Genomic DNA, 22,308 nt, shown 5'->3' with positions numbered 1-22,308 from the left:
TGACTTACACTGCGGTGACTTCCTGGAGGGCAAGGCTGGCGTCTTACTCATCCTTTGTGTGCGGGCACCTGACACCAGCCAGCACTGCCAGCCCCTGGAGGGCACTTGGGAGGAAGTTGGTTGCCTTGAAGTGAAATGAGGTGAGTGGGGTCAGAGTTTTGGCAAAGGCTTGTTATGAGCCCATATTTGGGGTGTCAGAGGAAAGAGTCAAAGACGACTCCGAGGTTTCAAGTCTGGGTGAGTGGGAGAATGGTGGAACTGTTGGCAGAGAATGGGACGGCGGGAGAAGCCAATGGTTTCGGATTGCATTGGGGAGACAGGGGCCATTTCATTGGGATTCCATACTGTGAAAGCCCACCCCTGCTGTTCCCCCACCCCTCCCTTTGGGCTGGCTTTCCACCTGACAGCGAGGTCCCTGCCCTAGAGTTGCCCCTAATGGGAGAAACCTGAGACCTGCCCAGGAAACCACAGCACTTAGCACACTTACACCAGCCACCTATTGACACCCAGAAATGGAAAGAGTGTTTGGTCCTTGTGGTGAGGATAGGGAGTCCTGGAGTGGTGATGGGTGGGGTCAGCCTAGGAAAGCTTCTTGGAGGTGGAGGAGGAGGCTCAGCTTTGGCCAGGAGGGGAGCAGTTACCTGTAAAGGAGGGGGAAAGAAATTAAGGAGTGGGGAGATGGTTTGCTCAGTGCAGGGAAGGTGGAGGCTCCCTACCCTTGGTTGGGATTCTGGGAATGGTCCCCTAATAAATCAGTGGGAGTGCTGGAGGAAGAACAGATCACAGCTGTCGTGAGGGGGCCCGGAATGAGATCTCTAGGGAAACGAGGACAAGAATAACCATTCTAATGCCCAGGACCATTCCAGAGCTCAGCTGCCTTCTTCTCTCCCTGCGGGGGCTTTTGCTTTCTGCCATGTGGACACCCCTCACTCCCACCCTCTCGTTCCTCCATTCCCCTCCTTCCCACCCCAGCAGACTGTGGAGATGAGAGGACCACTGTTTCCCAGCTTGTGGGGGAGAGTGGGTCTTGCCACCTGTCTCCTCCCTCTGCCCCATCACGATCCCTTCCTCCTGGCCTGGCAGGGGTCCCAGACTCTGGTTTTGACAGACAAATCGAGTATCCCCCCCAGCCCCAACCCCTCTCTCCCTCTACTCTTCCTTCAAGCCCTCACCCTCTCCCCTGAGTTGGCTGACAGTGATAAAACTCATACTCAGGAAAGAAGTGAAAGGGGTGAATGAGATCACTCTCTCAGCCTCTTTGGCTTCTGATCCTCAGACCTCCTGTTGTCTGCCTGGCTCATCCCCTCACCTCCCAGTTCTTTCTCCTTGGTTTGCCCCTTCCCCCAAGTGACCCTCAGTCCTGGCCCTTGCCCCAGCAACCCCTCTGCCCTCAGCAGCTCAGCTTGTTGGATTTCCCCAGTCTATGGACAGCAGGAAGTGTGACCTTATTCTTGGCCCCTGTCCATCTACTAAGGAAGATCAAAGTTCAGGGGAGGAGCCTTTTTTCCTGGTCATTTGGGGACTCCCACAGACCTCTACTTGACATGATTTGGGGGTTTAGGCCTCAGGGGCCCAAATAGCAAGGTCAGGGGTTGGGGGGAAAGAGAGAAGAATAAGGTGGGAGCTGGTGGATTGGGAGTGAGAGAACCTCTGCTGATTCCCTTGCCTGCCTCCCCCAGTCCTGGCTTTTCCTGTCCCTAAAAGCTGTTGGGCAGTGGGGTGGGGGTTCTCTGGACCGTGTCTCCTCTCCTGAGCTGGGTGTGTGTGCCAGGCGGGTGTGGCCTGGGTGGGGAGAGTGTCTGCATCCTCAGGGCTGATAAGGGGTCTGTAGCAGCACCACCCTCCCCAGCCCTCATGGCAACCCCAATTGTAGCCCTAGAGAAGAGTGTGTTTGTGGGCATAGATAGTCCCCACGTGGCCTCATCCCAAGACATTCAGGAGTTGGAGGCAGGAAAGGAGGGAATCTGGAAGCCAGACTTTTTCTCTGGTGCCTCAGTTTCCCCTTCTCTGGGGTTGTTGCCGTTGGATGGTGATAAGACCTGTGACTGGAGCTTTGGGGGAATGGCCTTCTTCTCCAGTGGCTCTGGCCCCTTGAATGACGCTCAGTCACACCTCTTCTCCCTCCTCTCTGAATCTCTCCTCTGCCCTTACCTCCTGGGTGCCCTGTTCCCTGGCTCCAAATGAGCCCCCAGGGACCCTTAAGCTGCCAGCTCAACAGGGAAGGAGCAAGAGTCAGCCCTGGGGAGGACGGGGCAGACAACACTGGTGACTGTGCACATTCCATACCCTTGTACCACACCGAGCCCAGCCAGCCATCCTTCCCCATCCCCTCTCCCTTTTCTACTCAAAATCCAGGCTTGGGGTCTCTTTTTCAGGCCTCTTCTTAGGGGCTGGGCTCTCCCACTCCATACTCTGGGGGCAGAGGGAGGAGAGGGAAGTTGAGGCAAATGGGGGCAGCGTGGGTGGGAAGGAAACACTGAGTGGATTGGAGTCAGGGTCAAGGTGGGATGGGGTCAGGGAATAGCACTGGGAGCCAAGAATAGTTTCTGGAGTTGGAGAGAGAAGCTATGCGCTGAACCACTGCCCCCTGGTGGAAAGTGTTGTAGTGACAAGGGCAGCTGCCCTGAGCTCAGTCTCCCGGCTCCCTGTTTGCTGCAGTCTTTCCCTGGAGCTTGGATTTGATGGGGTGGAGAGTAGGGCCTGGCACAGAGGCCAGGCAAGGTCAGCAGCTCTAGCAACATTTGGGTTTGAGACAGTCTCTCCAGAAACCAGGTGTTACAGTCCAATGCTCCTTGGAGAAGTCTCCTGTTAATACTGTCCACCTCAGTTTCCTTATCTGTCAAACAAGGGGTGGGTTATTGCACAGTCGCCGAGGCCCCCTTCCGGCTCTGGCACCCTGAGGTCATAGGTCAGGATGAACCTGTTCTGTCTCCCCCTTACCTCCTCTTGCTCAGTTTCCAGGGTCTTCCACTGTTTTGCAAGACGGGTCTTTTTGTGTGCCACAGGTGCGTATCAGGTCTCAGAGAGAGCATAAGGAGCATAAATAGGAAGGGGCATTAAGGCATATGGCTGTTTCTCCAGGCCCTCCTCCCTGCTCATCATCGCTCGTCTCTGAGCCAGGCAGGTTCCCGGCTTCCTCGTCTCCTCAAGCCTCTCGCCCCTGGAGAGCCATCTGGACTCCGCTTGCCATGTTTCATGCCCTCGTCTCAACGTTTTTGAAAAACTACCCAGAAAAGCCCGAACATTTATTTTCCTCTGAAATACAAGTCACATCTCTCTCATTCACTTGTACAGAGATGCCCCTACTGAAATTTTAAGTAGCTGTTCTCTTTTCAATGAAGGAACCTAGGGAAGGATGAGGGGTGGGAGGCAGAGGGGCAGGTTAAGCATCAGTCAGTCCTAAGGAGCCCTCACAGGTGTGGGGCAGGCCACATGGGCATGAGAAAAGATGAGCTGCTGCGACTGAGCTCTGTCCTTGGGGACCCAGGGAGTCCAGGAGTCAGATTCAGGTTTGGTAAGAAGTGGAGGAAGCAGGAAGGGAAACAGGGAGGTCAGTCCCTGGGGTGGGAGCCGGGAGAATCCTGCTCCAGCATTGGCGCTGGGCCCCTCATCCACAGAGGGAAGGAACAGAAAAGATCTTGTATTAAGTGCCCACCGTGTGCCGGCCACTGTGTTTACAGCTTATTTACATGATCTCATTTAATCCCCGTGACTCAGTGATTCCAGTCCTGACTCGCTATGCTAAGTGAATGTATTCTAAGCACCTGAAACAGTGGTTGGCATGTAGTAGGAGCTCATGAACTATTTGTTGAAGGAACATGTATAGCATTGAAGAGGGTCTGAGTTGGGGGTCCACTTTGAATAGCTCCTAGTGGAGCATAGATGTTGTTGTGCTTCTGTGAACAAAAGAGGATTTCATTGAAAGTGACCATATTGCTGATGACTGTCATAGATGAGGGTAGGGTGAGAAGAAGGTGAGGGCCCTTCAAGGGGAGCAGAACATAACTTGGTTCCTCTTACACTTTATCAGTAAACTGGTACCCAATTTACCTACATCAGAAATTCTCACTCAGAAATTCTGAGTGTGATCAATGGAACATCAATAATGAGAGATGCTCATCAAAAAAGTGAGCAAAGGCCAGATAAAGTTGGGAAATGTTACAGACCAGATCCCTTCTGAGATCATCATTGCCCCTACTCCAGTAGGAATATCAGTTTAAGTTTTTTAATCTGGTATTTCACAATGTAGACAACCCAGGAATTTCACGTTCCTTCTTTTGTTTTTTAAGCAAAAGCCCCCATGAGCTCCTAGTGAGCTAGTCTTCTGAATCCTCAGATACTTTGGTGATGCCAACTTCCAAGATAAGGCTTAGCTCCTAAGCCTAATATTCAAGGGCTTCATGATCTCTCCCAATCTTCCCAGACTGGTCTCTCAAACATGCCCCATGTCTCACATGTACCATGCCCTTCTCTATTCACTGGGACTCTTTCAGCTCCCCCCACCCTCTCCAAAATTCATTCTTAGGCCAGCCCAAGCATCCGTTTCTGCAACCCTGTCTGTGTAATATCGTCCCCACCCCAGCCACTGTGCTTGTTTCATCCTGCCCTGTATCAGAGCTGCTTTTTCACTGTCTGCTGCCTCTCTGGACTCTGCTCCTCCAGGGGCCTGCCCCACAAGTTGTGTCAGGTGAACTGAAACCATCCACGGGGCTCTGTGACTGCAGAGTGGGGAAGAGGCACTAGCTCCTCACGGCATTCCAGAAGAGGGGGAACTGGGTGCCCTCCCATTGCCCACTGACCCCCTTATTGTCTTCAGCATCTTCCTCTCCATGGAGGCTTCTCTTCTTCAAAATGCTGGGGAGAACCATCCTAAACAAGACTGGGCTCCCCTGATACTTAAAGGAATGTATAGGTAAGTCACAAAATAGAAAATATAACAAACATTTGGGAAAATGTTTTCTCTTACTAGTAGTTATAGAAATGCAAATTAAAACAGTGAGAAACAGTAACTTCTGCAATGCACATCAAACTTGTAAAAGTTTTCATACCATGTGCCTCATTACCCAGGTCTGTGAAAAAATCCTAAGGGGGGAAAAATGTTGGAAATACTTTATACCCCAAATTTTCCCACAATATTCTTTCTTTAAAAGATCTTTTTAATTGTGGAAAACAATACATGGAAAAGTACATAGAAATAAATGTATAGCTTCATGAATTATTATAAAGCAAACACCCAATATGATCACTACTGGGTCAAGAAATAGAATATGCCAGCTCTCTAGAAGTCTGACAGTCCTTTGCAAATCACAAGCCCTGCCTCTCCTTAAAGATAACCTCTTCTTTGCTTTTCTCCAAAGTTTGACCACCTCATATGACAGTTTAGTGTCTGCTCAAGCAAATAGCATGAATTGGGTTGGCTTAAACAATGGGAATTTATTAGCTTATGGTTAAAAGAGAGTGCAAATCAAGGCGTCATCAAGACGATGCTTTCTCCCCGAAGACTGTAGCGTTCTGGGGTTGGCTACCGGTGAGCCTTGGCTCTTAGTTTGTCACATGGCAAGGCACATGGCGGTGTCTCCTGGTCTCTCCCTTTTCTTCTAGATTCTGTCGATTTCAGCTTCTTGCTTCCTGTGGCTTTCTCTCTCTCCTTGTGTGAATTTCATTCTCTTATAAAGGACTCCAGTAATAGGATGAAGACCCAACCTGACTGAGGTGGGACACACCTTAATGGAAGTAGCCTCATTAAAATTCCTACTTACAATGGGTTCACATCCATAGGAAAGGATTACACTTAAGCACATGTTTTTCTGGGGTACATACATTTTCAAAACACCACATTTAGTTTTGCCTGTTTTTGGAATTTACACAAATGAATTACATATATATTCTTTTGTGTCTGTTTTCCTTCACTTAGCATTATGTGAGCCTTTTTTTATATGCCTCCTGGAGTACAGGTATGTGCATTTCTGTAGAGGAGGAGTGGAATTGCTGAGTCACAGGGATTAAATGAGGTCATGTATATAAATCCTAAGCACAGTGGCCGGCACATGGTGGGCACTTAAAACAAGTTCTATTCTGTTCTTCCCTCTGTGGCTGGATGAGGGGCCAGCGCCCGTGCTGGAGCAGGATTCTCCCGGCTCCCTCCTTTCAGGAAATTAGTGGCAATTCAGTTTTCAGCCACCAGATGGCACTAGTGCCTAGGCTCGACCCGCAGGTGCAGAGGCGGTGACTGAGGGAGATTGTGTGCGGGTCTCGGGTAGTACTGGGGCAGGGAGGGGTTCCGCTCTCAGACTGACCACATGGTGGAAAGGAGTGCTCGGAGACAGAGAAACTGGGAGTAGCAGGTCGATTGCTGGGGTGGCAGTGCTGATTCAAATGTGTGGCCCGGGACTCAGAGTTGAGGAGCCAGCCCAGCCCTGGACCAGAGGAGCCCAGGTGAAAAGTCAACGGTGAGGGTCCAACATGGGAGAGAGAGGTCTTGGTTTGGGATTAGGGTGGAGACTCTTGAGGTCTGTGGGAGGCAGTCCAGGTATGGTTCTCCCCTGGGGACTAGAGGATCCTTGAGGATTCTGTGTCTCAGACTCGAGCCCTTGACCCAGAGACCTTGACCCAGGTGAAACAGCTTCAAAAAAGAGAGTGGGGGAGCCCGGGCCCCGCCTTGAGGCAGACTCTGAGAAGTGAAAGCAGATTGCCTAGGGGAGGGGAGATGGGAGGCGGGTGTTTTCCTGGGGCTGGGGCGTCATGAGCAGCCTTTGTATTCTAGAGACAAATGCCCAGCCCTGGAGAGGAGTTTTCAGTTTCCTGGAAGTGGAGACTATTCTGAGGAATTCAGAAGAGGCATCAGGTTGACAGCAACCTGGTATTCTCGGCTCCCCCAATTTGGTCTCACTTTCCCTTTCCATCCTCACCTGTTGATCTCTCTGAGCTAGTTTTCTTTTCTGTAAAGTGGATCAGTTTGGAGATAGCCTGAGATGATGGATGGCCAGTGCTTTGGAACCTGTGAGGTGCTCCCCATGAGGTGCTCCCTGCCTGGTGCTCATCCTGAGCATTCATGGCACGGGTGCCAGGGTTAAGAGAGCAGCCCTGGGTGCCTGCCTGCCTGGGGTGGGAAGCCTGGCTTTCTCCTCATGGACTGTGAGACCTTGGGCAAGCCACCTAACATCTCTGTACCTCCCACTTCTTTTGTCAAGTGAGGATATTAACAAGACAGGCCTCATTATGCTGTTGTAAGAAATAAATGAAATAATATATGACTCAGTGCCTAGCATATTAAACAAATAGTACCTATTAAAAATAACCTACTCTTATATTTATTGGTTTAGTTTTCAAAACATTAGCGATACAAAACAAATCACACCATGTTCTCTCTGGCATATAATTCCCAATGACATGAATCATGTAATATATATATGATTAAAAAACTTCAAACATGCTTACAGGAAAAAAATATGTAGTTTGCCTTCCCCCTTTGTCTTCCATAGCTTCTCTCCTCAAGGGCAACCACTCTTATTTTCTTATAATTACTATAGCTTTTGCATTTTATCTGATCTACATTGCTATGGAGTTTTACATGCATCAGTATTTTATGTACCACTAAGTAACAATGATTCAGAGAAATTTCTGAAATGTTAGATGTGAGAAAAAATATGCCTAAGAGTTCTTGATATGCAGGACACCATCATTCCATGTCCCCGAACCATACTGGCCTACAGATTCCTCCTGAATGGTGCCTTTTGACTCTTTTTTCTGAGTGCCTTAATTCAAGCTGTTTTCTCCCCTGGAGGGGTCTTTCTGCTCCCTCTCCTAAATCTGCTTGTTGAAACCATGCTCGTGATTTAAGGTCTAACTCCTGTCCACACTTGTGAAGTTTTGCAGATCCTTCCCTTGACCTGTCCCTGCCCTCATGGTTAATAGTGTTATCACAGACCCCTGACAGTGTGCTCTGTGCTGTATACTTTCCCTGCTGGACGGTAACTTCCCTGAGGAGAGGGCTCCCAGTTCCCTCCTCTGTAACTCCCAGGAGACCTTAGTTAGTCCATATTGGATGAGTGTTGTCTGAGCTGGAAGTGGCCCCATAGCTCCTGGCTGGCCTTGTTAGGGTCTTGACTCTTTTCTTTTGGGTCATGGATTCTTTGGAGAATCTAACGAAAGCTTAGGAACTTCTTCCTGGAAAAATGCATACACTTACAAAAGCCATACAAGAAAGAAACAATCAGAAAATGAGAAAGTTCTCTTAGAAGTAGAACAAAAGAACTCAAAGTAGGAATGAAAAATTACTGAAAGGCACTGCATCAACCAGGTGATGAAGGTCAGCACCGACAGTGATAAGTCACATTGACAGGGTATATCCTTGATATAATGTGATGAAAATGGCACGTTACCCCTTGTGATAGTCCTCCCCCAAAGCCTGTAGCCACAGTCTAATCATGAGAAAAACATCAAACGGATCCCAATAGAGGGATATTTTACAAAAATCCCTAATCAATACTCCTCAAACTATCAAGACCATCAAAAACAAGGAAAGGCTGAACAACTGTCACAGCCAAGAGGAGCCTAAGGGGATATGACAACTAACAATATAATATCCTGAAAATCTGAATACAGTATGGACTTTAGTTAATATAATAAATCAATATTGGTTCCTTAATTGTATCAAATGTACCACACTAATGTAAGATGCTGATAACAGAAGAAACCGGGGTTGGGTATGTGGGATCTCTCTAGATTAAATTCACAATGTTTCTGTAAATCTAAAACCTCTAAAAATTAAAATCTATTAAAAAACAACAATAAAAATGAAGGGTTTGAAAGAATAATGTTGAAAAATACTTCTATAAAATGAAAGAAAAGGAGAAAAAGAAACCTATCCTGAGGTCTGAGTGGAACCCTGGACAGCAGAGGTTTCCAACCCTTTGGGTAGGCCGGGCTGGGGACAGCAGCATTGGCAGAGCTGGCCTGTGTGGCAGAGCTGCTCACTGTCCTCGGGTGTGTTCAGCCTGGGTGGAATTTATAGCAAACCAGGGGAGATCCCTGCTGAGAGAAGGCAACTTCCTTTAGGTCTCCCTCCTCCCATACCCCTTCCCCTCCTCCCCTCACCCAGTCAACATGTCCTACCATATTATTTGCTATAAGCAGAGGTCTTCAAAGTTGAATTCAGATTGTAAGAATATTTACCTTGCCTGGATCCAGGGAAGCTCCAGTAGACCACAGACACTTGAGATATGATGTGAGTCAGGCCTCTCAGGCCAGAAGTGGTTCCATTCTCAGGAAAAGTGTCAGATACCTTTGAAGTGGCTCCTCGAGATGGTCGTTGTAGACTGCTTTCATTTCAAAGTGTTTTTATTTTGTTCTTCTGGGATGTTGGAAGATTATAAGTGGGTCTTGAAAGGGGGTTGCTGATCAGCACCATCTCTATAATCCTGGAAATTTACATTTGAAACAAATCTCTCGGAAGGCACAATTCTATACCCCCTTCTCTGCCACAGCCACGGGGGACATCCAATCTCATGGGACACATCCAGTCTGGGTTTAGCATTAGGAAATGTGCCGGTTTGAATGTATTGTGTCCCCCAAATGCCATTATCTTTGTGGTCTTGTGTGGGGCACACGTTTTTGGTGCTGGTTAGATTTGCTTGGAATGTGCCCCACTCAGCTGTGATCATTTTGATGAGATGTTCCCATGGAGGCGTGGCCCCGCCCATTCGGGGTGGGCCTTGATCAGTGGAGCTATATAAATGAGCTGACTCAGAGAGAGAAAACTAACGGAGTGCAGGTGGGAGTGATATTTTGAAGAGGAGCAAGCTTGCTATAGAGGAACGTCCTGGGAGAAAGCCGTTTTGAGGCCGGAGCTTTGGAGCAGACGCCAGCTGCCTTCCTAGCTAATAGAGGTTTTCCGGACGCCATTGGCCATCCTCCGGTGAAGGTACCCGATTGCTGAGGTGTTACCTTGGACATTTTGTGGCCTTAAGACTGTAACTGTGTAGTGAAATAAACCCCTGTTTTATAAAAGCCTATTCATCTCTAGTGTTTTGCATTCCGCAGCATTAGCAAACTAGAACAGGGAACTTCTGAAGTTCTCTCAGATGGAGGCCTCCCATGCTGTCCAGATTCCACTTTAACCACCAGGTCCTGCAGCCTGGTGACAATATTTTCCAAGTGATAAGAGTCCTGGCTCCTTGTGTTGTGAAGCCCTCAGACAGTAGCCTGGATGAGATGACCAGAGAATTGATTAGCATCATTGAAATCCCCATGGCAATAACTCTTCAAGTTCCCTAAAAGATCATCTGGAATAATTGTCTTCCAGAGACTAAAAAGGTGAGGGCCACCGTTGGAGCTGGGTTTCTCGGTGCATCCCCAGAGTAACAAGCAGGACTGGCATTGTGGGTGCTGAAATATAGCTTTGGGATGTTCCTCAGGGAGTGGATGCAATAGGCCTCATCTATTTTTGAGGCAAATAAAAAAAAAAAATGCCAAATAGAACTCCTGCCACCTCTTTGCTCATTCTGTAGCACCCATCCTCCAGCATGACCTTGGTGGATGGAGGCCCCAGAAGGACTTGCCACAGATGAGACCTTGAAAGATGTTATTGTTATTAGTTAAGATGAGGTCAAACTGGGTTAGTGTGGGCCCTAATCCAGTTTCACTCATGTTCCTACAAGGAGAGGAAATTTGGACAGAGACAGAGAGTCAGAGAGTGAGATGGTTAAATGATAGATGCAGAGAAGGAGTTATTCCACACGCCAAGGAGCATTATGGACTGCTGTCCACCACCAGGGCCCGATAGACTTCAGACGGAGCATGGCCCTGCCAAATTTTTGGTTCAGACTTGTAGGCTCCAGACTGTGAGACAATAGATTTCTGTTGTTTAGGCCACCTATCTGGTGGAACTTTGTGCTAGCAGCTAAGGCAGAGCTAAGAAAGCGGGTGTGGGCATCGACTACTTGGTCTAATGAAGGAAATTGTCGCTGAGACTTGAGTGAAGTTCTGGGGATTTGTCCGCTGCTCAAGCCCAATCTGGAGGGTGAAGATGGAAGCAGACAGGGCCCTGAGAAGGAGACAGAGCACCTGCTCCTCAGGAAGTGTGAGAACCAGCAAGAAACCAAGTTTGAAGGAGAATCAGAACATAACTATTTAAACAAAGGGACTTGGTGCTCAACAATGGCTCAGGCTGAGCTCTAAACAAGCCACCAATCCTCTTCACAGGCTGAGCATTTGTTTAAACCAGGCAATAACTTCCTGCTGAAATGTTGTGGCTTTTCCTTTAGTAAGTCCCACCCTTTCCTTTATTCTGAGAGATGACTTTTACTGGCACTGCTGTCCCTCTAATATATGTATAAACTAGTGATTCCCTTTGCTTTAAATTAGTTAACTAATTTGTTCTTGGCAACTTGTAAGGTATGTATGATGTTTGTGTAGGATAGAATAGGGTCTGGTCTTTACTCTGCGTCCCAGTCAGGGGTTTGCCTGTGAAGATGGGTGTTGTCTAAGTGATATTCCTCTGAAAGTTAATTTTCTTTGACCACAAAAGTGACTGAGCATTAAAATGCATTCACATAATGTAGTAATGTACTTTGTAGAAAGTGAAAAGAAGCAAACCCTGAGCAATTCCTCTTCTCGAACTGAACCACTGTTAGTAATCTGTAATATATTCTATATTTTTGTGAATATGTCTACATATATATATAATAATTTTACAAAATTAAGATCATACCATGCATAGTTTTGCAGTTTTTTCCTGTAACAAATGTATCTTGGATACTTTACCTTGATAATATATCTAGTTTACTCATTTGTTTGGCAATAATGTTCTTCCTTACTTTAAACAATTACCTATTGATGGACATTTGTGTTCTTTCTTATTGCAAAAAAATGCTACATTGAACTTATTTGTGCATATATTTCTGTGTTCTTTCATGAGTTTTCTTAAATGATAAATTGCTGGGGCAAATAGTATGTGCATTATGTATTTTAACACATATTGCCAAATTATCCTCTAATTTGTATTGTTTTAAACTCAGCAGCAGTGTATGAGAGTGCCAGTTTTCTTCCAGTTCTTTTCCTAAACAACTCTGGATATTATTAACTTTTTTAAACCTAACAATCTATGTGAAAATAGTTCATTGTTTTAATTTGTATGACTTTAGATATTAGCAAGTTTAAAAATTTAAAAATTCTATCATTTATTAAATGGCCACTTACATTTTGTCTTCTGACTTTTCGTAGTCTGTCTCCATTTTTCTATTGGACTGTTAGAATTTTTCTTGTTTGTTTGTAATGGTTCTTTACATATTATGGAAATTAGCTGTCTGCTCGATATACTGGAAATACACATTTCCAGATATACCCTTCTGCTTTGTTTATTCTCCCCCACCACCCCAGGAGCTTTGAATTGCTCTAGCAAGTCATCTTTGAGTTTAGGGCACAGACAGGTGATAAAGATTTGTTGGAAGGCCATCCATCTTAAGCATCTGTTATTCTCCAGTAGGACTAGGGGCCCCTGTAGTTTCTGTGGTGCTCAATTGTATGGAGGAAATATTAGAGAGGAAACTATGGTTCTGTTGAAATGTCATGTTTGGCACGGAGGAAAGCAGTGAGTGGTGGTGAGGAAATCTGTGGAGATGAGGCAGTGGATCTATTGGGCCAGCTGTTTGGGGGCTAGTGGAGTGTCAGGTGGGAGCTGGAAGGAGGTATTGCAGTTGTAAATCAGGGAAGTGGTCAGGAAAGGAGAGACTCAAACACCTGAGGGATCTTTTCTTGAGGAGGGTCTGACAATAGGGCAGTGAGGGGGAGGAAGGGGAAGCAGCCCTGCAGAAGCATGCATCTCCGGTCAGAATTAAACAGGGCATGTCTCCAGGATTTGTGTCTTGGGGCTGGATTCCAGACCTCTGGGACTTGGGGCTAGTGAAGGATGGGTCTGGAGAGATGTCCTCACATATTCAATGAGTCATGAATCTACCCCCCACCTCCGTCACTGCTAGTGAGGCTGGAAGGCCAGGCCCAGATGTGAGGTCATCAGGTTGGCAGAGAGAGCCTGGAGGAGAGCACCTGAATCAAGGACTGAGTGGGGTGCAAACTCAGGCTGGGAGCTAGCAGGTAAACTAGTGCAGGTAGCTCCACAGGTTTGCTGAGCCTGGAGCAAGGCCTGAAGAAGGCCAGGAGCTGAGGCCCACCTGACTTATCACCTGGCCCTCCCTCATAGCATCCAGGCACCTATGGGGAGGAAGAGCTCCTGCTCATGGAGGGGCTGTGTTGCCTGCTGGACTCAGTGGCTTCCTGCCCTGTCCCCAGGCAGGTGGGCTCAAAATGGCTGCCCTGGCCAGTGGGGTCATTGAGCTGACTCTGGGACATTCTGAAAGATGGGGGCTGCTCATCCTTCTACACTTGCTGCACAACAGGACCCGGAATTCTGTGTGTATACGTGTGTATGTGTGTGTGTGTGGTGGATGCAGGGGAGTATCCATACTGCTGTCTGTCCTTGTTTAAAAAAAAATCCCTGCATTCTCCTGGCATTTACCACCACCCATCCACATTCTGATGATTTCCAAATCTCTATCTGCAATTTTGACTTGTATTTCAGACTCTGCTTCCTGAACCTCACCCAGGTGAATGCTTCTTCACACTCACCTTTAACCCAATGTGTGCAGAATTGAACTAGTTTACTTTTCAAACCTTTTCCCCTTTTATCTCAATGGCTACCACCTTTTCTGATCACCAGTGAGACATCTGGAAGTTCTTTAGACAACAGTTCTCCTTGGGGGACATCCTGTTTCCTCCTTCTTTTCCCACAATGACCAAATCCCACCTATTTTGTTTCCAAAATATTTACTGAAAACATTGGTTGCTCTATTCATATCCCTCCCCCCCATTACCTTAGTTCAATTCCCTTTCATCTCACATATGAATGGTTGAAGTGGCTGCCTCTCTGACCTTGTCTATGTCTGTTTTATCCACCCTATCCCTGACCTCCAGAGGGATCTAAAATGCAAAATCAATCAATTGGTTCATTTGCTGAGAAGTGCCTTTCTGTGGACCCCCTTCTCAAAATTGTGTAGCATGGTGCTGCCCGAAGGACAGACCACAGACCAGCGTGGACACATGGGACAGAAATTGGGAGTAAGCTTTTAGGAATTTGTATAGTCATTTTTTTTTTTTTTTTTTTTGTGAGTTCCCATAGGTTGAAGATGATCTCATCCATCTGTGCACCCTCAGCATTTATTCAGCCATTGCCTGGCTCAGTTGTCACGTGTGACCAGAACTGAAAGACTGTGAATGACCCTGGGCAGGCTGACGCAGCAGAGACCCATCCTGGAGTGGTTCTGCTGAGTCAGCTGACATCTGGGCCAATTTTCCAAACCAGGATGATGTCATCCTGACTCCACCTGTTCTGCTGACCACGGATTCAGAACCAGGGAACTACGACTTCTGGACCTTGAAAGGCCCCCAGAACATGAAGCAGAATGGAGAACTTGGGGAGCCACAAAGTTGGCCCATGTGGGGAGGCCCCTGCAGTGGAAGCAGCCAGGCCACCCATGTGTGATAACAGTAAAAGCTCCAGCTCCTGCAGCTTTCCTCCCGAGGGAGGGAGTTGGAAAGTGAGTTGGAACTGAGTATTCAAGAGCTTGTCAAAGTTTCCTGGAGCTGGCAAACCACAAGTGGTTAGAGGCACAATGTCAAGAAGCCACAGGCTTTGAGAGTGTTAACCCATGGCTTGTTTGTTAAATCAATTCCCTCATCACTGAGAAGCTGTGAGCACCTTACTCTGGGCACGAAGGACACAGGCATCAGTGGCTATTGCTCACACTCTATGATTTCCCACCTGGAACCCAGGAAGAGAAGCCCCAGAGTCAGTCCCAGAGTTTGGGAAGGCCATGGTGGGGGGAGAGGGGAGAATATCTACCCACATGCCAAGGAAGTGTCGATTCACAGAAGCTTGCTCCGTTCCAGCTAGTTACCCCTCCTGAGCCCACCACCCAGCACATACATGTTAGGGGCCTTATTTATGGAGTGAATGAGTCTAAGGGCTCTGCATCCTTTAGACAAGGAATAACCAGGGATCTTCAGAGAAATCGTCTCCAAGACCCACAAGAACCATTTTCTATACATGAGCTCGCACAGATGTTAACTGGGGCTCTTTCCCACCTGACTCCCCATGTTTGGATTTGAAGACCTTCAGTGCTGTTGGAATGGGGTGCTCTGAGATCTGGGGACACCACCTGTTCCTCCAACCTTCACCGATGTTTGGGAGATGCTGAAGAGGGAAGTCCGAGAGAATGGACGGGACACCGCAGTTTGTGGGTGATGTTCTGATAACAGTAAAATGGAGCCACCACTTTGGATAAAGCATCAGCAACATGGCATGGTGGGAGGGTTGTGTCAAGCCTGGGGGAAGTACAGCTTTTCTGCATCCCAAATCAGAGGATGTGTGGAAGAGGTTAGGGGTGAGGGCTGAGGGTGGAGGTTTGGGGTGGGACAGAGACGTGTGATATCGGAAAGCAGATCAACCTGCAGTGCCCTGTCCCTTTCCTAGACCCTGGGAATGCCTCAGAGCTCTGGCCATGCTCTGCATAGCACTCAGAATGTCTGCTGAGCTCGAATGCAGAATATCTCATTGGGGCCTGAGAGCAGAATTTACCACCTGGAAATCCACTCGGAGGGTAAAGGCCCCTGTCCCGACCCGCCCTGCTCTATTGTCTGACCTTCCCCTTCCCTGGACATGGCTGGCTGTGGTTCATCGCTGGGAGAGCTTGATCTTATGGCTATGTTTTTCTATGTTGATGAGTTTTGTTTCTATTATCTGAAGGATATCCCATGGGGCATTTCGTAATTGGGGTACATTTAAACCACATAATTGCCACTAGGGTGGTGTAGTCTTTTTCCAGTTTTACCTCTGAACCAGTTTTTCTTTCCTTATTTTAAGTTTTATTGAAGTAATAGTTGCACATTTTAAAAACAGTAAAATGATACAAAACACCAACCCCCTGGCCAACCTTTCTTCACAATGCAGACCTACTCTCCAAAGACGATCACCTTCAACTCTTTTAACTATTTCTTTTGCCCTTCATCTTCATGTTTCTAAATAGTGTGCTTGTATTACTTTTTCAAGATTTATCAATTTTTGGCCACAACTATTGATTTTCTACTATGGCCATGATGATTTTCCTCTCTTTCATGCTTCTCCTTACCTTTCTTCCACCTGCCTAACACAGATATATGACATTTTTTGCTTAAGTCAATAGTAGCTATAGCCTACAATTCTGTAAATAGCTAAAACTATTTAGTACTTACTTTTGGTCAGACACTGTTCTAAGGCTCTTATATATATTTACTCATTAAATATGCAAACAATCCTATTACATAGATACTATAATTATCTCTCCATTTTACAGTTGAGGAAACTGAATCTCACAGAGGTCAAGTGACTTATCCAAAGTCATGAAGCCATTAAGTGTCAGAGCTGGGGTGTGACTCCAGATGATCTGGCTCCAGAATCCACGCATTTAAGAGCTTCTAACCTCCGAAACATACGTATTGGGTGCTTTACTATTGTTCTCAGTGCTAGGGATATGCACATGACCAAGATAGGTGAGCTTCCAGCTTCCATGGAACTTACACTCTAGGGAGGACACTGGAAGTAAACAAATGACCAAGTAGATGTATAAGGTCAGATAGTGGTATGTGGAAGAAGTAAAAACAAGCAGAGTAGAGTGGGAAAGCTGCTATTTTAGATGGTTGGTCAAGGTAGGCCTCTTTGTGGAGGTGACATTTTTGCTGGATAGCTGACTTAAGTCTGAGCATGAATTATTTCAGTAAGTGGAGAGGGATATTCTAGGCAGGGGGAATGGCATGTGCAAATGTCCTGAGCTGGGAGCCTGGCTGAAGGGCTGGAGGAATGTCCATGAGGTTTGTGTGGCTAGAGCGGAGTGATGGACAAAACCAGGAAAGATGAGGTGGGAGAGGTGGCCTGAGACTGATCACGAAGGGCCTGGAAGAGCACGGTAAGGACTTGGATTGTATTCTATGTGGGATGGTGGGTCAAAACAGCAGCAGATGGACAGGATCTGACATTGATTTAAAGGTCTACTGTGGCGCTGTGTGGAGAATAGACTGCAGTGGAGCAAAGGTAGAGCCTGGGAGGCCACGGCAGGAGTCTGGGGAGAGATGCTGGTGGCTTGGCCTAGAGTGGAAGGGGTGGAGAAGTGGGTGGGTTCATGAAATATTTTGAAGAGTAGGCAGGATTTGTTGACGGTGATGTTGTAGCATTACAGTGCCCTTGATTCCTGAAAGGGGGAGTTTGGGGGGTAGAGACAGGGGGAGAGAGATGGAGCAGAGATGGAGGCAGATCCTGGTAGATGGCAGGTTTTGGCTTGTGGCCATCTCTGGGAGGGAGAGTTTCTTCCACCACCTGTGTTGAGAGGTTTTGAGGAATTCGGCAGTAGATGCTGTTTTGGGTTGCTAAAGCTGCCGGAATGTAATATACCGGAAATGGACTGGATTTTAACAATGGGGATTTATTAGTTTACAGGTTTATGGACCTAAGGCTGGGAAAATGTCCAAATTAAGGCATCAACAAGAAGACACCTTCTTCCTGAAGAAAGGCTGCTGGCATCTGGGATACCTCTGTCACATGGGAAGGCACCTGGCAAAGTCTGCTGGTCCTTCTCTCCTGGGTTTCATTGCTTTCAGCTTCTGGCTTGAGTGGCTTCCTCTCAGCTTCTCTGGGGCTTTTTTTGGGTGAAGTTCTCTTTTAAAGGTGTTGGCCAGTGAGCAAGAAAGCATTGCCTCTTGATGGAGCTGGTGATCTCAAATGATGATCATGCCAAGAACAGAGATGCTTTCTCTAAAAGAATCCCCAAATGGGATGGAGGGGTCTCTGCCTAATGAGTAGACTGGTCTTACTTTTGATTGGAAGCATGCCCAGAGACGGCAAACCCTAGGGGCAAACTGGCAATTACCGCACACTTGTTTCCACAGCATACATGAAATAATCACATTTCTTGTTTTGGGGCTTGTTTGTTCCCATCCTCTGTTCACAAATGTGTAATTTACTCTGCTTATCTATTTGCTTAGTTTTAATGGCATTTCTTTCTGGTGAGTGAAGAATCCAGTGTGTTTGTGGGTAAGTGTGTTATAGATTTACATTTTTTCTTTCATTGTAAATGGGTGTCAATGGCTCATACTGTAAAATGTAGAAATGAATTGGCAGAAGGAATTAGCAGGTATCTATGCTCAGACATCTCTATCCCCAAGGACGATTTTATTTTTTAAAGAAAATTAGGACAATACATTGCCACCAGGGGGCACTCCTGAAATTCTGTTCTAGTAAAACCAACATATTCACGCCAGAGGCTGTGCTTCCCACATATGGGATTTGGAATAAAATAGGTGTATTTTTTGATCATCTACCAGTGACCTTACTGCATACTTGAACAGGGCCTCATTTAATCAACTGACTCCATGAAGTGGGTAAATATTTCCCATTTTGGGGATAAACTAGCAGGCTCAGAAAAGTTTAGCAGTTTGCTCAGAGTCTGTCAGGTAATAAGTGAAAAAGATGAGATTCAAGCCTAATTACATCTTATTCCACAGCCCAGGCTCTTCCCATGAGAGCAGGTTGTGGCCCTGGCACCTCTAAGTGGGGGCTTTATAAACTGAAGGGCAGGGGTCATGAGTGCGTCCTCAGGTCTGGGGTCATGAGCAATCTCCCATCCAGAGGGGAGTTTCCTGCTGGCACCAGGATGTTTCAGGATGCTCCTGAAGGTGAAATATTCCCTTCACCCGGAGCATCTCAGGGCCTGTGCCCAGCAAGCCCCCTTGTTATTGGGAAGAGACCACGTTCATGGGAAGGGGGTCTCTGGGGTTGCTGGTTTGGCACCTGTCCCGAGGCTGGGCTGCCTTTTATTATAAATTGATCACTTTGGCATTTTACTTGACTTAGCTTTGTCAGCCTGAGTATATCGCTAAGAGTCTGTCACTGAATATTATAAGAATTTAGAGCATTTGGATCAGAAGTACTGAGGATAAGACTGTGACTTTGAGATTCTCCCTCTGAGGGGGTGAAGGGTCTTGGGGGATATTGTCAGTGTCCCTGAAAACAGAGTTGAGAAGATGTGACCATGGGAGAACCACCAATGTGGGGGGGCAGGAGGCAGACAGTTGACGTTTATTAAGATCTGAGAAAGGGTGGCCAGGAAAGGCATCAAAAGCAAAGAGAAAGGCGTAAGTTATTGAGTGTTTATTTAAGTGGGTAGAATTCATTATCTCCCTTGTACAGATGAAGAAATGGAGGCTAATATTTGGCAAAGCTGAACCCGGGTCTGTCAGATGCCGGTGCCCGACTAGGTTATCCAAAATGCCCGAAGGCCTCTCTGGAATCATGGACTTGAATCTCACCAGAAACCAGACAGCCTTTCTATTCTCTAAGTGGTCTCCTGGGACGCTGTAAGCCTTGGGCAATTCTGAGTGCAGCCACCAAGTGGCAACATTGTATGACCATGGCTCAGCCCCGTCTCCTGCCAGGACCAACAGAAAGGAAGTAGTAGGGGGTGTGCCTGTTGGGTGTTGCCCAGTGCTAGAGGCTTTTGGCACTGTATTTAATTTCACTTTCCCAACAAACTTAACCCATTTTACAGATGGTGCTATGGAGCTCTGTCCACAATTACAGAGCTTAGTGGTAGAAGCAGGAATCTGCAACTGTCTAGCCCCAAAGTCCTGCCTCCAAGCATGCTGAGCTCCCAGAGAAAAGTCATTCCAAGCTTTCAAGTATACACAGTCTGGTGGGGGGTAAATGGGGGTTCCCCCTTGAACAGGTGCTGGGACTGTCTAGTGAAGGGCGAAGGTGGGTGAGGAGTAACCGAGCCTTAGCTTTGGTTATCGAAGGGAGAGTTGGTTTTAAGCTGAAAATCAGGTATGCTTGAAAGTGCTCTTGTGAGTCCCTTAGGACATTGCTGTATTGGAGACCTACACACCATCCCTCAGCAAGTTTTTGGGAAAAGACAGCCTTATCCTGTATGTGGATTAGTGGCCTATGTTCAGGAGCCGTGCTCAGGAAAAGTGTATCCTGCCCATGTGAGCCTTAGATGTACCCACAGACAGGGGTGCCCTGGAGCCATCTGGTAGCAGCTGTGAGAACTGGTTTTGCACTTCTGTTCCCAGCTCTGTTCAGTGTCAACAGCAAGAGACGGAGTATTTACAATGCAGACATTGGCAAATGCTAGAAACCAGGACTTTCAACTTCTGAAAAGCCAGCTGTCCACTGGGCAGCAGAAGGTGCACACCCGAGAGCCAAGTGGGAGCAGAGATGGACCAAGGGAACCCATGGGTTTACAGCTCTCCTCTCAGGCTCACTCTGGGGTCTTCAGTCTTTGAAGGGAATCAATTGCTGCACACTGAAATTATTATTATTTTTCTCTCTCTCCTGTATTATATTGTTGATGGCAGATAACTTACTTTGACAAGTTAAACATACCCATGAGGTATCTCTGCTGGAAAGCAAGATGGCTGGCAGAAGAATCTGTCTCTGGGTCCAGCTCTGTGATGGGGACATGCCTGGTCCTAAGGAGGGTTCTCAGGACAGGGGGGCTGTGGTGTTGGCGATGGAATGACAAAGCACACAAGTCTGCTCTGGTCCCCTGTGGTCAACCAGGAGGAGGGTCTTCATTCACCCACGGAACGCTGTGGCTTGGGCCCTCTGGGGGCCGTGGTGTCCATCAGAGGAGGGGGTTCTGGGTGAAGCAGTCCTGTCAGTGAAACCACCTCGGGGCTCAGGGACTGTAGCAGATGGTGACCAGGATGGGAAGTTTGCATGGCCTGTTGTTACCATGGCACAGGTGTGCTAAGTAAATATTTGCTGGGTGAAAATCAACACAGGATGCCATCTGTAGCTTAGCAGAGCTGCTTGTCTTCTTTGTAAGCATGTGTGACACTCTCTGGGTCTTCACAGGCAGGGCTGGGGCTGCAGTAAGGTCAACAAGACCTGCCCCTCTCTTGGTGCTGATGCTGCACTTGACAGCCTGAGAGCAGGGGCTCTGTGTTTCACCTCAGCCCTGGCCCTGGCCGCAGGGATGGGGTCTTGCTTCAACAAGGGGAGGGCACGAGCCAGTGAAGTCCGGCTACATCTCCCAAGTCCACTCAACTCGCTAAGAGAGGCATGAGAGCCCAGCACAGAGCACCCAGCACTGTTGGGGGCAGGGCAGGCTTCCCAGGGGGCCATTTGAGCAGCATCTGGAAGGGTCAGCAGACATCTGACAGAGGGTGGGGAAGGAGCGAGCTGGAGCAGGTGGCTGGGCTGGAGGCTGATGGGGGTGTCCTTCCAAGGTCCATAAATGGGGAGTTATTTTCCCAAGTAACAGCTCCTGCTGGGCTCTCCCTCCCCTCCGTGCTCCCATGATCAGAGGGGCCTCAAAGACCTGTGGAGCGACCCTCTTCCTTGTGGGAGTGGAGAGTAGCTGCAGCCCGAGCCCTGGGTGCTGCCGTCTGTCCTTCCCAGCCTGTAGGGAGACAGATGCTGAGAACGCATTAGAACTGCTTGAGAAAACTTGTGATAAAGGAAACCCAGCCAGAAAGCCACCAGACTGAGGTTGGGGTGTGAGGTGGGCAGGAGCCCCAGGCTGTGAGCCTGCTCTGAGCATGGGGCGTGGGAAGCCTTCTCTCCACAGTGAGGTCTTCTCCAGTTTTTAAAAGCTGTTTTAGCTTGTATGGCTAATGGGAGGGTAGTTTACACTATGGTGGAAAGACACTAAGAAAGCTGGTTGGGGACATGCCCGGGAGACAGTGTCACTCCCCCAGGGAAGGAGAGGCAGGCTTGACCTGCCTCCAGTGCACACCCCTGAGGCCCCCGTACCCAGGCTGGAGACCAGCAGCTGCTTCTTCTCAGGCCAGCTGCCGGTGCAGGCTTGGGCCAGGGCTGGTGGCCAGACCTGTTGGTGACGCTGACTGCAGAGGGAACCGCTGCGGTCAGCGGAGGCTGCCTCAGGGCCCAGGGACTGTGAGAGGCAGCCGCAGGCTTGGGTTCCTCTGCCCTGGGAGTGGTGTGAGGGGGCGAGATGCAGCCCTGGGACCCATCTGGCCTCCACCCCCTTCGTGTGGCTTCTCTAGGCTTGAAGCCATCTGAGTGTGGGACATTCACTGCACCTGAAGGGGTGGCTTGGCTGTGGGTTTCTGGAAAGGTCACTGGTCTGGGAGCTGGACACCTGGCCCTAGTCAGGCTCTGCCACTTGCTCACATTCGAGACCTTGGGTTTCTCAATTTACCTCTCTGGAACCTCACTGTCCTCCCCTGTGAAATGGAAGGTAATCATAAGGATGCGATCCT

The sequence above is a fragment of the Choloepus didactylus genome, chromosome 2 (assembly GCF_015220235.1).
Source record: "Choloepus didactylus isolate mChoDid1 chromosome 2, mChoDid1.pri, whole genome shotgun sequence".
Classification (NCBI taxonomy): Eukaryota; Metazoa; Chordata; class Mammalia; order Pilosa; family Megalonychidae; genus Choloepus; species Choloepus didactylus.
This window is presented reverse-complemented; position numbering follows the sequence as displayed.